This window comes from Diabrotica undecimpunctata, chromosome 11 (genome assembly GCF_040954645.1).
Source record: "Diabrotica undecimpunctata isolate CICGRU chromosome 11, icDiaUnde3, whole genome shotgun sequence".
Taxonomy (NCBI): Eukaryota; Metazoa; Arthropoda; class Insecta; order Coleoptera; family Chrysomelidae; genus Diabrotica; species Diabrotica undecimpunctata.
Window position 1 is genome coordinate 21165560 of NC_092813.1, and position 14156 is coordinate 21179715.

Consider the following 14156-nt stretch of genomic DNA (forward strand, 5'->3'; position numbering starts at 1 on the left):
ATTTATATATCCGAAAGTAACAATTAAATCGCGAGCGCGGTTTCAAAATCAACTGTCCCTTCCATGAAAGCTCCGTTATTATATATCAAAACACAGCCGGTCGAGAATTCAGCCTGATTATACTAGAAGGTCAATCCGGGTCATCGTTTCGACCGTTTTCTGGAAGGTCCGTTCAGGTAAATAGAAGCCTCTCGTAAAATCTAAAACATAAACATGTGAATAAAAACATGTTTACAGGTTTTTAAATATGACTCATATTTTTACGTAACATTGCCCCCCTCTCAAAAGATGGTTCCTCCTGGAACCTTGTCGGGACTAGAACTGGAACGGTATGCTGGTATCGGCAACTGGACCCTCTTTTACAACTTCCAGTTGTATAAAAATGACAAGGGACGGTTTTCTCTCCGCACCAGTAACTATGCTGATTGCAACAGACTAACACCTGGACTTCGGTGTCTTTAAAGATCTCCTCCACCATATTTCGGATAACCCTCCAATCTAATTGGCGGCACTCCAACTTTGGCATGGCTAACTTTTGCACGTCGGACTCTAGTACGTGCCCTCTCAATTAAAGTAAGGCTTCCCATACATCTCGGTAGGTAGGTTGGTCACGGGCAGTGTCTTTTGTTACCAGATAGAAAAGGTAACGTGATGCATCTTGGAGTTTCAAGGTTTTACCGGGAGCTGGCACCTGGCATTGAAGTTCTGCAACTCGACCAAACTTCCTTCGAAAGACGGATGCCAACTCTGGTGCGTCTTTGATACTGGCCGGGATGGTAAGGGCCAGCGAGTAGTCATCGGGGAGCGCGAGTAGATCTTGCTTTTCTTCAGTGGTAACACCATGTCTTGCTTTACCGGTACCTCCATAGGCACCCATGAATTCCTCAAACGTGAGGTCAGACACGTCTTGGACTTGGTTTACTTTCACTTCTTCATCTACGTCGTGGTCACCTTCGAAAGACGCCAGCCGGTTATGGTGTACTATCATCGGCTTTGCCCTCGGAATCTTGCTTATTCGGTAGATGACATCGTTGATCTTCTCCATAATTAGGTATGGGCCTTCCCAAAACTTCTGCAATTTGGGAGAACAACCTTTTCGCTTCTTGGGATTATAGAGCCAGACCTTGTCGTTCTTCTTAAAGCAACCCTTTTCGGCTTGTGTATCGTACCGTTTCTTCATTCGGTCGCTAGCAATCTGAACGTGGGAACGGACCAACTCATGTATATCGTCCATTCTTCTTCGTAATTCAATCACATAATCTTCACCTGCTACATCTTCTCCAGGTCGACACCCAAATTCTAGATCACAAGGTAGTCGCATTTCGCGTCCGAATAGGACTCTGGCTGGTGTCTGGCCTGTTGATTCGTTAACAGCAGATCTGTAGGCCATTGTGAAGAACGGAAGGTATTGGTCCCAGTCTCGCTGATGATCGGACACCATCTTTGTCAAATACTTGCCGACTGTCCTATTCATCCGTTCTACCATACCATCAGATTGCGGATGATATGCTGTAGTTTTTGTTTTCTTCATGCCTAGTCTATCACATATTCCTTGGAATAGATCGCTTTCGAAGTTCCTGCCTTGGTCACTATGTATCTCCAAAGGCACTCCAAATCGGCTGATATATTCTTGGATCAACTTATCTGCAACGGTGGCGGCCTTCTGGTCTGGAAGTGCGTGAATCTCGACCCACTTAGTAAAGTAATCCATTACTACCAACATGTACTTGCCATTTTCACTTTCTGGAAATGGCCCAGCGATATCCAAAGCTATTCTTTCAAACGGGCTTCCAACATTAGATTGTCTCATAGGAGCTCTCCTTTTTCGGTAAGGCCCGTTACTCGTGGCACAAATAGTACATTTCTTACACCAGTCTTTTACGTCGTCGGAACCGTTCATCCAATAAAACCATTCCCGAATTCGCTGAAGGGTTTTCTTTACACCAAAATGCCCTCCCGATGGACTGTCGTGTAACTGACGAAGTACTTCGGCTATTCTGCTCTTTGGGATCACCAACTGTTTTCTCTTTTCTGAACCGTCACCATTTTCCAGGACTCGTTTAAGCAAGCCATCTTCGATGATAAATGAGTCCTACTGGGCCCAATACGTCTTAACTACTGAGCATAGGTTTGATATTTCCTGCCAAGGTGGTCGACGGTTTTCCTCTTTCCATTTTCGGATTTTCTGTATAACTGGATCTCTATCTTGTTCTTCCCTTATCTTAGTAGGCGTCCAGTCGTCGTTGACAATCGTCGTTCTTAGCACTGCTGCTTCCTTGGATTCCGTTTTGTTGCAGTGGGAACACTCTGCTGGGCATGGCCTTCTGGAAAGAGAATCAGCGTTTCTGTGGCTAACTCTGGCCCGGTGCTCAATCTTAAAATCGTATTCTTGGAGTCGTTCGATCCACCTGACTATCTGACCCTCTGGATTCTTAAACTGCATCAACCACTTAAGGGCGGCATGGTCGGTTCGGATTAGAAACTTTCTGCCATAGATGTATTGATAGAAGTGCTCTACTGATTTAACTACTGCTAGAAGTTCTCTTCTCGTGACGCAATAATTCCGCTCAGGTTTTGAAAGAACTTTACTAAAATATCCGAGGACTCGTTCCTGTTTACCTTGAATCTGAGACAGCACTCCTCCAATTTCCGCATTACTTGCATCCGTATCTAAGATGAACTCTCCTTCTGGCAGTGGATACCCTAAAATTGGTGCTGTTATTAGATGCTTTTTTAATGTCTCAAAGGCATATTGGCAATCTGTATCCCAGCGGTATTCTCTTGCTTCCTCTGTAAGTCACGTTAATGGCTTAGCGATATCTGAAAACTTCTTAATAAACCTCCGGTAGTAAGTACATAGTCCACGAAAACTTCTCACTCGATGTTTGTCAGTTGGTTTTGGCCATTCCTTAATGGAATCGATTTTTCCCTTATCCACGGCCACTCCTTCTTTACTGACTATATGACCCAGATAATTGACTTTACCCTGAAATAGCTGGCACTTCTTGGGGTTTATCATCAATTGAACAGCTTTAAGTCGATTAAAAACGTTTTCTAAATTCTTCAAATGTTCTTCGAATGTCTCTCCCAAGACGATTATGTCATCTAAATAAACCAGGCATGTTTTCCAAGATACCCCTCTCAACACATTTTCCAGAAGCCTCTCAAATGTTGCAGGAGCATTACAGAGTCCAAATGGCATAACGTTGAATTGCCACAATCCAGATCCTGTGGTGAAGGCTGTCTTTTCTGTATCTACTCGGTTCATTTCTACCTGCCAGTATCCAGACTTCAAATCCAAAGTAGAAAATAGTTTACTTCCAGCCAATGTGTCCAATGTGTCATCGATCCGAGGCAGAGGATAACTATCTTTCTTGGTAACGTTGTTCAGCAAACGGTAATCCACACAGAACCTCGTCGTTCCGTCTTTCTTCTTAACCAGGACCACCGGAGAGACCCATGGGCTCGTAGAAGGTTCTATCACCCCGTCTTTCTTCATTTCCTGAACAATCGTTTCAGCTTCCTCTCTTTTCGCCTGTGGTAATCGTCGAGCTGTTTGACGAATTGGCTTAGCATTACCAGTATCAATTTTATGCTTAACAACGGTAGTTCTTCCCGTCTTTCCTCCTTTCGGTACGAAAATATCACGATACTGCCGAAGAAATTCCCTTAATTTCCTTTTCTTAATCTGATTCAGAGACTGTCCTGCAACTGCAACCATTTGGTCGAATTTGTCGTTGGAATTATCAGATGTTGTCGCTTGACGGATTATGGATGTCACAGGTACACAAGTTCCTACTTTTGTTTCTTTCTTTATGGTCACTGGGTAGTCGTTGACATTGATAAGTCTCACAGGAATTTCCTTAGCCGAAGTCACCAATTCCTTTCCAATTATGATTCCACGGCCAACCTCATCGTCGTGGTTCCAAGGCTCCATCATAACAGGTCTCCCTTCGTCCACAATTCCCTGTAGCCGCGCTACTATGATCGTTTCGCTTCTCGCAGGCACGACTGTATCTTCTTTAATGGCTGCTTGCACAGTGTTGTCATTATGTGGATGGAGAAATACTTCCTCGTTACCAACTTTGATTACCTTATTCTTAAAATTCAATTGGAATTCATGCATATTCATTACGTCCATTCCTAATATAACATCCTCTTCGATGTCAGCAACTATAACAGTATGGACAAAGTTTTCTGCTCCAATTCCCAATTGTACCTGGATTTCTCCATGAATGTTGGCATTTTCACCTGTAGCGGTCCAAAGTCGCAACCTCGTTGGTAACAGTTTCTTTCGGCTGTTTATAACTGTCGGGCGTATAATGGTTCTGGTCGCTCCGGTATCCACCAACAACGTATGCTTTTTACCATTTATGTCTCCATCTACATATACACTATCTTCACGACATTTCAAAGAAGCTATTAGTATGAGAGGGTCTTTGGAAAAGTTCTGGGTCGAAGCTGCCCCCCTAAGGCTGACCCGTTCTAGTTTTCCTAATGGTGAGTTTCTTGATTTGCGTCGTACCTAGGGTGTTTACAGGAGCTTCGTACGTGTCCTATTTCGCCACAATTGGATAAGCATATCGTACTAATCTGGCAATATCTACCTCATATTCTTGAAGAGCCTCATCTTTCTTCTGTCTACGATTTTTAAGCTGCGACTGATATACATGCTCCAAATGTTCTTGGCCATATCGCATATTTAACCTCTTCTTCAGTTGTTCGAAATCATCGGTCTCCTCTACGGCTATGGTCTGAAGCACATCTAAGGCATCTCCTCGAAGAGCGATAGTCAGGTTTACAGCCTTTTCTATTTCAGACCATCCATTCGCTCTTGCGGCTGATTCGAACTGTTTCATGTAGTTGTTCCATGATGATTTTCCGTCGAAAGTTGGGACTTTAACATGAATAGAACCTCCACTTCCTTCAATTTTCGGCCAACTCATTTCAAGTGTCTCCAACTTACATTTTGTCTCGTCTTCTTTTATCTCCACTGTAATCGGATTGTTACCTCTCTCTGCTGTCCCTGTTTCCTCCATCTTCCTTTCCATCTCTTTAATCTTTTCTTCGAAGGCCAACATATCGGCAGCAACTTGATTTTTTAACGAAGATATTCTATCGTCGAGGGCAGACATCTCAGAAGTTACTTTAGAGATGTTAGCTGAAACTTTACTTTCCAGAGACGAAATCTCGTTAGAAACTTTGTTCTCTAATGACGCGATGTCACCAGAAACTTTGGCTACATCACCAGAAACTTTGGCTACATCACCAGAAACTTTGGCTACATCAGAAGAAACTTTCGAAATATCGTCAGAAACTTTGTTCTCTAATTTCGAAATCGACGAGATGACAGCATCATGTTTATCTTCAAATATACACGTTTCTGGATTAAACCCATCTTCCTCCAGAGCGTTCTTTAGTCGTTGGACTAACTCAGCCTTTTTTCCGGTAGAAAGCCTCAGCCTCCTTAAATTCGTCACTGTGAGCTCATAAATCGTAGCCATTGTCACAATTTCCACTTATCCCACTTCTGACACCACTGTAACGTCTTTTATTTATTTATAATTATTTATATTTTGTTGTGAATTCTTTAATTTATAATGTCTTGTTCTTATCTTAATTTACTAAAGGTTCAATATTTATAACACTTACAAATTTAATTTATTTTCTTTATTTATATTAATTTATCTTACAATAATTTATATATTCGAACGTAACAATTGTAACGTTATAAACGTCACATCTCTATTAATTTATATTTAAATAATTATTTCATTTTAATTTGTTTATTAATTTATTAATATCTTTATCTTCAGTTTAATTTTTACTATTTTTTTTTATTTATAAAAATAGTTGGCGCCCCTGTTTTTCTCTTCTTCCTCTGTCTTTATTTATTTTCTCTCTTTCTGTCCCATAGAATAAATATTTGCCCTCTCACTTTTGTTCGGCAGACTATTCTGTTCTGTGTTGACTGACAAGCTAGTTTCATGATATCTATACCAACATTCTATGACATCTGTGCTAACTTCATTCAGTCTCCCACTTTCTGTCAAAACAACTTTTCTGTAGTGGGATTATTTTTTGCCTCTTTTTGAAATTTATAAAAGAAGGCAAAAATTATTATAAGACTCATTTTTATGGTCTACAACTTCTCTTGGGGTAAGTACTTTCATTGTGATATTTATTCTATAATTCTGACCACATTTCCAATATTTCTAACCTTACTTTCTTTCCAAAGGACATTTTTTTTTTGATATATGCATTAGGACTCTTTAACAGAATTTAACTAAGTAGTAACATTCATATTTCATTTTATCCTTGCCATACGCTATTTGTTTAAGTGTAATTTTGTAAGATGGCAAGGAAGTTAAACCTTTCTTTTTGATGTGTTTCTAATGCATGTTGTTTCTTATCCTTTTAGTTTATTGGAGATATCAAAACTTTATTGGTTTACTGGATATTTTATTGGGTTTGTTGGACACATCAAACATTTATTGGAGATATAAAACTTATTGGTTTACTGGACATTTTATTTTTATTGGACATTTCATTGGATCTATTGAATTTATTGGTTTATTGGACACCAAAACTTAGTCAGGACATACAGCCACGTGTGACTGCAGCTCTCCAGAAGTCACAACTTCTAAGTGGAGGATCCAACAGCTAGAACACACAAGCCGCCCATCGAAGCAATAAGTAACACTTATAACTGTTAAGCTTTGGCAGGGTTAATTATTGTTTTTTTTATTGATTTAAATAAATATGATTGGTTGAAATTTGTCTTATTTGCTATCAAATGAGAACTCAGGTTCAATCCCTAGTTTAAGACAAGACGAACTCACCCTTGAGATACTGAGCTATGCAAGGTATAGACGATAAGCTCCCATGGTTGATTGAGGTATTATTTTTACAATAGTATTTCAATTCTCTTTGGTAGTCTTATCGTTACACATTGGCGCCCAACCGTACTTGTTTTATTCAGGGAATTGTGCTCTGGGTTTTTGGTTTGGTGGCAAATAACAAACTTTAATAAATACTTAATTATTTATTTTTTTTTGTGTGTTCATATTATCATTATTTGCAGTTAATTTCCATATTTTTGACTGTTTTTATATATTTTCACATGTTGGGTTAAAAAGTATTACCATTTTTATATATTTCAGCATATATATTTTATACTCAGATATTTTTATATGTTTTTTTTTGATGGTTGGTACTTTTATACTGTTGTAAGTGGTTTGTTTTTTATTAACTTAACCAGTTTTTGTGGATAGTGTATTTTAATTACTTTCTTAATTTTTTAAATTATTTCTTCAAGATGCTACCTAAACATTTAAAGACAGACGAATTATCATATGAAATTCTTATTAGGAATGTCTCTGTCCCAAATACAGTAGAGGAAAAACGAAAGATCCTTGCTGGACTTCTTTCTCAAGAAGCCAGTAACCGTAGTTTTTCTGATGTTTCTGTTAATCTATCTTTTGATGTTGATTACCAACAAGCTTTAGCTTCCTATTCTGACCTATTAAGTCTTATATCTGATTATTCAGGTACAAAATCTGATAGTAGATTCAAAGCTTTCAGTTCTCGTTTAACTCATTTGTCTGGTAGAATCTCCCGTCTACAGCCAACTTCTGTAGACGAAGAAAAATTAAAAAAAGCTATCCGCTATGATTTGTTGAAATTAGAAGGTACTTTGTCTGACATTGTAGATCAACCTGATATGGTAGACCAACCTGTTGCTTTTACTCCTGATAGAGTAAACCTTAATTATTCTCAAACTTCAGCCTCACCTGTTAAGTCTGTTCCTGTTTATAAATGGGGTATTAAAAAATTTTCTGGTAAAGAACCTCTAATTCCATTTCTCGAACAGATTGAAACTTTAAAGTTTTCTAGGAACTGCACTGATGAAGATTTATTCATCTCTGCAGGAGACCTATTTGAAGGTGCTGCTTTTACTTGGTGGCATAATCACTTTACAAAAAAATCTTTTAATTCTTGGTCTGAATTAGTTGCTTCCTTAAAGGAAACTTATTTACCTTACAATTATGAAAGAAATTTGTGGGAACAAATACGTTCTACAAAACAGTCTTTCAAACAACCTGTCTCTGCATATATTTCTTATATGGAGTCTTTGATGCTCCGGTCTTCAAAATCTATTCCTGAGTGTGAAAAAGTAGATGAAATCATTAATGGTCTTCTTCCTGATTATGTCAAGGCTCTTGCTTTCCAGGATGTGGAATCAGTTGCAGACCTTACAAAGTATTGTAAGAGATTTGAAGCCGCTCTTACTATTTCTTCTCGCAGTAAATTTTCTGTTGAGTCTCTTTCTTCTTCTGCTACATGTTGGAACTGCAACATGACAGGCCATACTTTTCAAGTATGTAATAAACCCAAGAGAAAGTTTTGTCATAGTTGTGGGTTTAAGAATATCACCACAAATGAATGTAGCAGATGTTCAAAAAACGGTTTGAAACAACGTTCCAGGGAAAACTTTTCGAAGACATTCAAACAACCCAAGTCAGTGAATGTGTCTAAGAAAGTTATACCTAAAACTACTTCTTTTATATCTAATGATAATTTAAGCACTTTTTCTTCAGTACAATCTGAAACTTTACCTTCTTCTAGTACTTCTGTTCTTTCTAGTGGTCCTTTAAATTCTAAGGTACATTTAAATTCTACTTCATTATTAGATGTTCATAATAATGATAATAGACCATATATTTCTATTTCTGTAGGTAGTGAAACAATCTCTGCACTTCTTGATACTGGCAGTAATGTTAGTATTATTGGTTCTCCTTCTTTATTTTTACTTAAAAAACTCAAATTAGCACTTAATTATGATGTTTCAAGTCAACTCACTACTGCTGATGGAAACATTCAGAGTATTTTAGGATATGTTTGGTTACCTGTTACTTTATTGAGTAAAACTCAATCACTTAAAGTGTTAATAGTTCCTTCTATTTCACATAAGATGATATTAGGTATGGATTTTATTCGTTTGTTTCAACTTTGTTTGGATTTCTCAAATTTTTCATTTAAGGCTACAGATTTATCTACTTGTGTAGTAAATACTGTTAGTAGTGCTGAAAATCTTTCTGACATTCAGCAGTCACAACTTAACTCTGTTCATCGTAGTGATTCTGTAAATGTAGTAACTGACTCTCTTTCAAGAATTCCTGAAGTATCTCAAGTTTCTCTCTTGAATTTATCTAATTTAAAAACAGATGCTTGGTATAGGAATATGATAGGGAAAGTTACAGTAAACCCTAACTTATATCCTGCTTTTAAGGTTCAGGATGATGTTCTTTATAAATATGTTTTTTCTAGCTCAAAGTTTTCTGATTCTTCTCCAGAATGGAAAATTTTTGTTCCTTCTCCACATAGGAAGGAAATTTTGCAAATTTATCATGATGATCCTACAGCTGCTCATTTAGGTGTCTTTAAAACCCTTTCTAGGATTTCAGAATTGTATTACTGGCCTAAAATGAGATCTTTTGTTGCGAACTATGTTCATAAATGTAAAGGTTGTGCTTCTTGCAAGCCTTTAGAGAATATTTCTCCTATATTTAATGAAGTTCAGAAGAGAATAGGTCACTCTTACAATACCAACACTAATTGCTACAATGTACGTAGACATGATGTAAAATTTCGTGTGAGTGCTAAAGTCCGGAAGAAAAATAACATCCTTTCAAAAGCTGTGGATGATTTTTCTGCTAAATTAGCTCCCAAATTTATTCCCTGTATTATACATAAAATTTTATCTCCTTTAGTATATAATCTTAAGGATCTAGATGGTAAAGACCTTGGTAATTTTCATGTGCAAGATATTAAGTTAGATGTTACTGATTCTAGTGATGATGACTCTCAATAATGTTGTATAATATGGTAAAGCATTATCTTTTATTATTTTATTTCTTTATATTTTGATATTTCTGTAGTTATGATAAACATATTAATCTTATTTATTTGACATTACCCTAACTGTTTATATATTTCTATTATTTTACTTTGGGTAATTGTTTTTGATTTTGATACAATTAAAAGCCTCATCCAGCACTTTATGTATGACAACATGGTTAGTTGCATACATGGTGTTTTAGTTTTCCTAGGATACATATATCCTAAGGAGATTTTGGGCCAGATTATATGAATCTGTGTTCCTTTTTGGTCTTTTAGAGACAATTAATATACCGTAGTAGGTATATATATTTTTTTTTGGATGATGTGTTTTTTCTTATTTCTTTTGGAGTTAAAATAATTCTATGCATCTACTTTTAGAAATCTGGTGTAGAATTATGGCGCTTTGAAGTTTGATTGTAGTATACCTACTTTCACTTGTTTTCTTCTATTTTTGTAAACTATATTTATGCAGTACTTTATTCTTTTGTGTAGATCCCTGGTTTATATTTAATGAGAATAACATTTCTTATGTATCATTATCTTATTTTCATTATTAACTTACTCTTAGTCTTCTAAGACTTGTTTTATGCAGTTACTATATCTCTTTTGTGTAGAACTTTGTCTTATTTGACATATCAAGTAAAGTTTATATGTATTTTTGAGTTGTTTATCAATAATTACATTTGCATATCAATGTCTACATGCTTTTACTCATTTTATAATTTTGATATTATTGTTACCTTACTTTAGGTACTCAGTTATCCTGAGTACTAATTTTTTTTTGAGATTCATTCATTAGCAGTATCCATTAACTATTCATTTTTGTGAGATATGATCTATATATTATGTATTTACCTGACTTTGCTTATTTGTCTTTATTTTTGTATACTTACCTTTGACTTTGATTATTAACTAGACTTCATACTATGTGTATAGAATGCTATTTTGCAAAAGAAGTTGTTGTACTTCCGAAGAAGAATTTCTGAAGACAGAATTCTTCAACAATGTATATCTGAATATATCAGATGCATTGCCCCTTTGTTATTATTATTTTTGTTATTGTGGGCCTGAGCTTTGATGCAGATGTACATTCGTACCACTGGATCTTCCTTAAATGGTGGGTTGTCTCCAGGGTATGGCGTCGGGGGGTTCATGGCACATAGGGCTGTCGTCTCCGAGGAGCGCTGTCGTGGTTTAACCGTGGGCTATGGGCTACTGCGTTCATACCAACATGGTTTCAATTGATCCTTTGGTAGGGTCCATGTACAGTACTAAAGTCTACAGATACCCGATTACTTTAAATTAATTTTTTCCCTTCATTTTTAGTCTGATGAATACTAAAATTCATTGGGTAATATGCATTTATATTCCCCTGAGCATTCCCCTCAAAAACTGTATATTATAATTATTAAATTTTTATTATAAACTTTATGCTACACCATCTTACTGCTTACTTTATAACAGTACCTATTTAATTTCAGTTTAATGAATACTGAAATTCATTGAGTAATTTTTTTTATTTTTCCAGAGATATTCTCTGTAGTAGTTTATTAATATTAGATTAATAATTTTAGTGTGATGAATACTACAATTCATTGGGTAATTTTTTTTATTTTCCCCAGATTAACATCTGAAAATTATTTTGTTATTTTTTTTAAATATAGCAAATTTGAGTTATACTTTAAATTTTTTATGAATAGTAATGTAAACTTAATTAATTATATTCATTAATTTAATTATTTTGTTATATAAATTTTTTAAATAACATAACAAATTTTAGTTTGACGGATACTACAATTCGTTGGGAAGTATTCAATTTCCCTGAGTAATACTCTAAATTTTTTTTTATGATCATTCTTTTGTTATTATATTCATTAACTTGATTGCTTTGTTATAAAGTATTTATTTTTGATTTGTTACTACGGATTACTACTGCATATATTTATTCCTAGGTAGAACATTGTGTTCTTATTTTCTTTGAGAAAAATTTCTCAGTTGTGTTCGAAATTTTTCTGATGGGTGGTAGGAGTGTGTAACGTTATAAACGTCACATCTCTATTAATTTATATTTAAATAATTATTTCATTTTAATTTGTTTATTAATTTATTAATATCTTTATCTTCAGTTTAATTTTTACTATTTTTTTTTTATTTATAAAAATAGTTGGCGCCCCTGTTTTTCTCTTCTTCCTCTGTCTTTATTTATTTTCTCTCTTTCTGTCCCATAGAATAAATATTTGCCCTCTCACTTTTGTTCGGCAGACTATTCTGTTCTGTGTTGACTGACAAGCTAGTTTCATGATATCTATACCAACATTCTATGACATCTGTGCTAACTTCATTCAGTCTCCCACTTTCTGTCAAAACAACTTTTCTGTAGTGGGATTATTTTTTGCCTCTTTTTGAAATTTATAAAAGAAGGCAAAAATTATTATAAGACTCATTTTTATGGTCTACAACTTCTCTTGGGGTAAGTACTTTCATTGTGATATTTATTCTATAATTCTGACCACATTTCCAATATTTCTAACCTTACTTTCTTTCCAAAGGACATTTTTTTTTTGATATATGCATTAGGACTCTTTAACAGAATTTAACTAAGTAGTAACATTCATATTTCATTTTATCCTTGCCATACGCTATTTGTTTAAGTGTAATTTTGTAAGATGGCAAGGAAGTTAAACCTTTCTTTTTGATGTGTTTCTAATGCATGTTGTTTCTTATCCTTTTAGTTTATTGGAGATATCAAAACTTTATTGGTTTACTGGATATTTTATTGGGTTTGTTGGACACATCAAACATTTATTGGAGATATAAAACTTATTGGTTTACTGGACATTTTATTTTTATTGGACATTTCATTGGATCTATTGAATTTATTGGTTTATTGGACACCAAAACTTAGTCAGGACATACAGCCACGTGTGACTGCAGCTCTCCAGAAGTCACAACTTCTAAGTGGAGGATCCAACAGCTAGAACACACAAGCCGCCCATCGAAGCAATAAGTAACACTTATAACTGTTAAGCTTTGGCAGGGTTAATTATTGTTTTTTTTATTGATTTAAATAAATATGATTGGTTGAAATTTGTCTTATTTGCTATCAAATGAGAACTCAGGTTCAATCCCTAGTTTAAGACAAGACGAACTCACCCTTGAGATACTGAGCTATGCAAGGTATAGACGATAAGCTCCCATGGTTGATTGAGGTATTATTTTTACAATAGTATTTCAATTCTCTTTGGTAGTCTTATCGTTACACAATTAAATCGCGAGCGCGTCTTCAAAATCAACTGTCCCTTCCATGAAAGCTCCGTTATTATATATCAAAACACAGCCGGTCGAGAATTCAGCCTGATTATACTAGAAGGTCAATCCGGGTCATCGTTTCGACCGTTTTCTGGAAGGTCCGTTCAGGTAAATAGAAGCCTCTCGTAAAATCTAAACCATAAACATGTGAATAAAAACATGTTTACAGGTTTTTAAATATGACTCATATTTTTACGTAACAATAAATTTAAATGTGCAGGGTCATTCATGCAAGTATATCATAGTCCATTATATTTATTTTTAATAGAATACCCTATATCATTTTGTTTTTGAAATATACTTGAATTAACCTGATTTGAACAACTTATATTATCTATGGTCTATTACGTATAATGCAAGGTGAAATTTTGAAATTATGTATAATTTTCGTCAATGAATTGAATTTCAATTCAAAATCCCAATATATTGATGCTTAAATTAAAAAAATTATCTCTGTATTTGTCTAATTAAAATATCCATTATAAAAAGTGCAATAAATTATTAATTTCAAAATTTTTTGTATTTAATAGCTTGACGAAAACTATACATAAATATTCATAAACCCTATATAATATAATTTTTTGAGATGAGGTTGTTAAGTCGCTTCTAAAAACATGAAAATATACATGGTGTTTCGTTAAAAATAAAGTGTAATAAAAAACACGAACTTTTCGAGTTAGAACCAATGGATTTACATCGTCCAGACGAGTACTTCAAAACGGCACTCCACAAGGATCTACTCTAAGTCCTACTCTCTTTCTAGTTGCAATAAATAGTATTATACATCAAATAAAACTACCTGTATTTACTAGCCTATATGCAGATGACTTAGTCATTTATCTAAGAACAAACAATGTAACTCTGGGAACACATATACTGCAAACTACCTTACACACAATTGAAAGCTGGTCGCAAAACACGGGTTTTATATTCTCTAGTGAAAA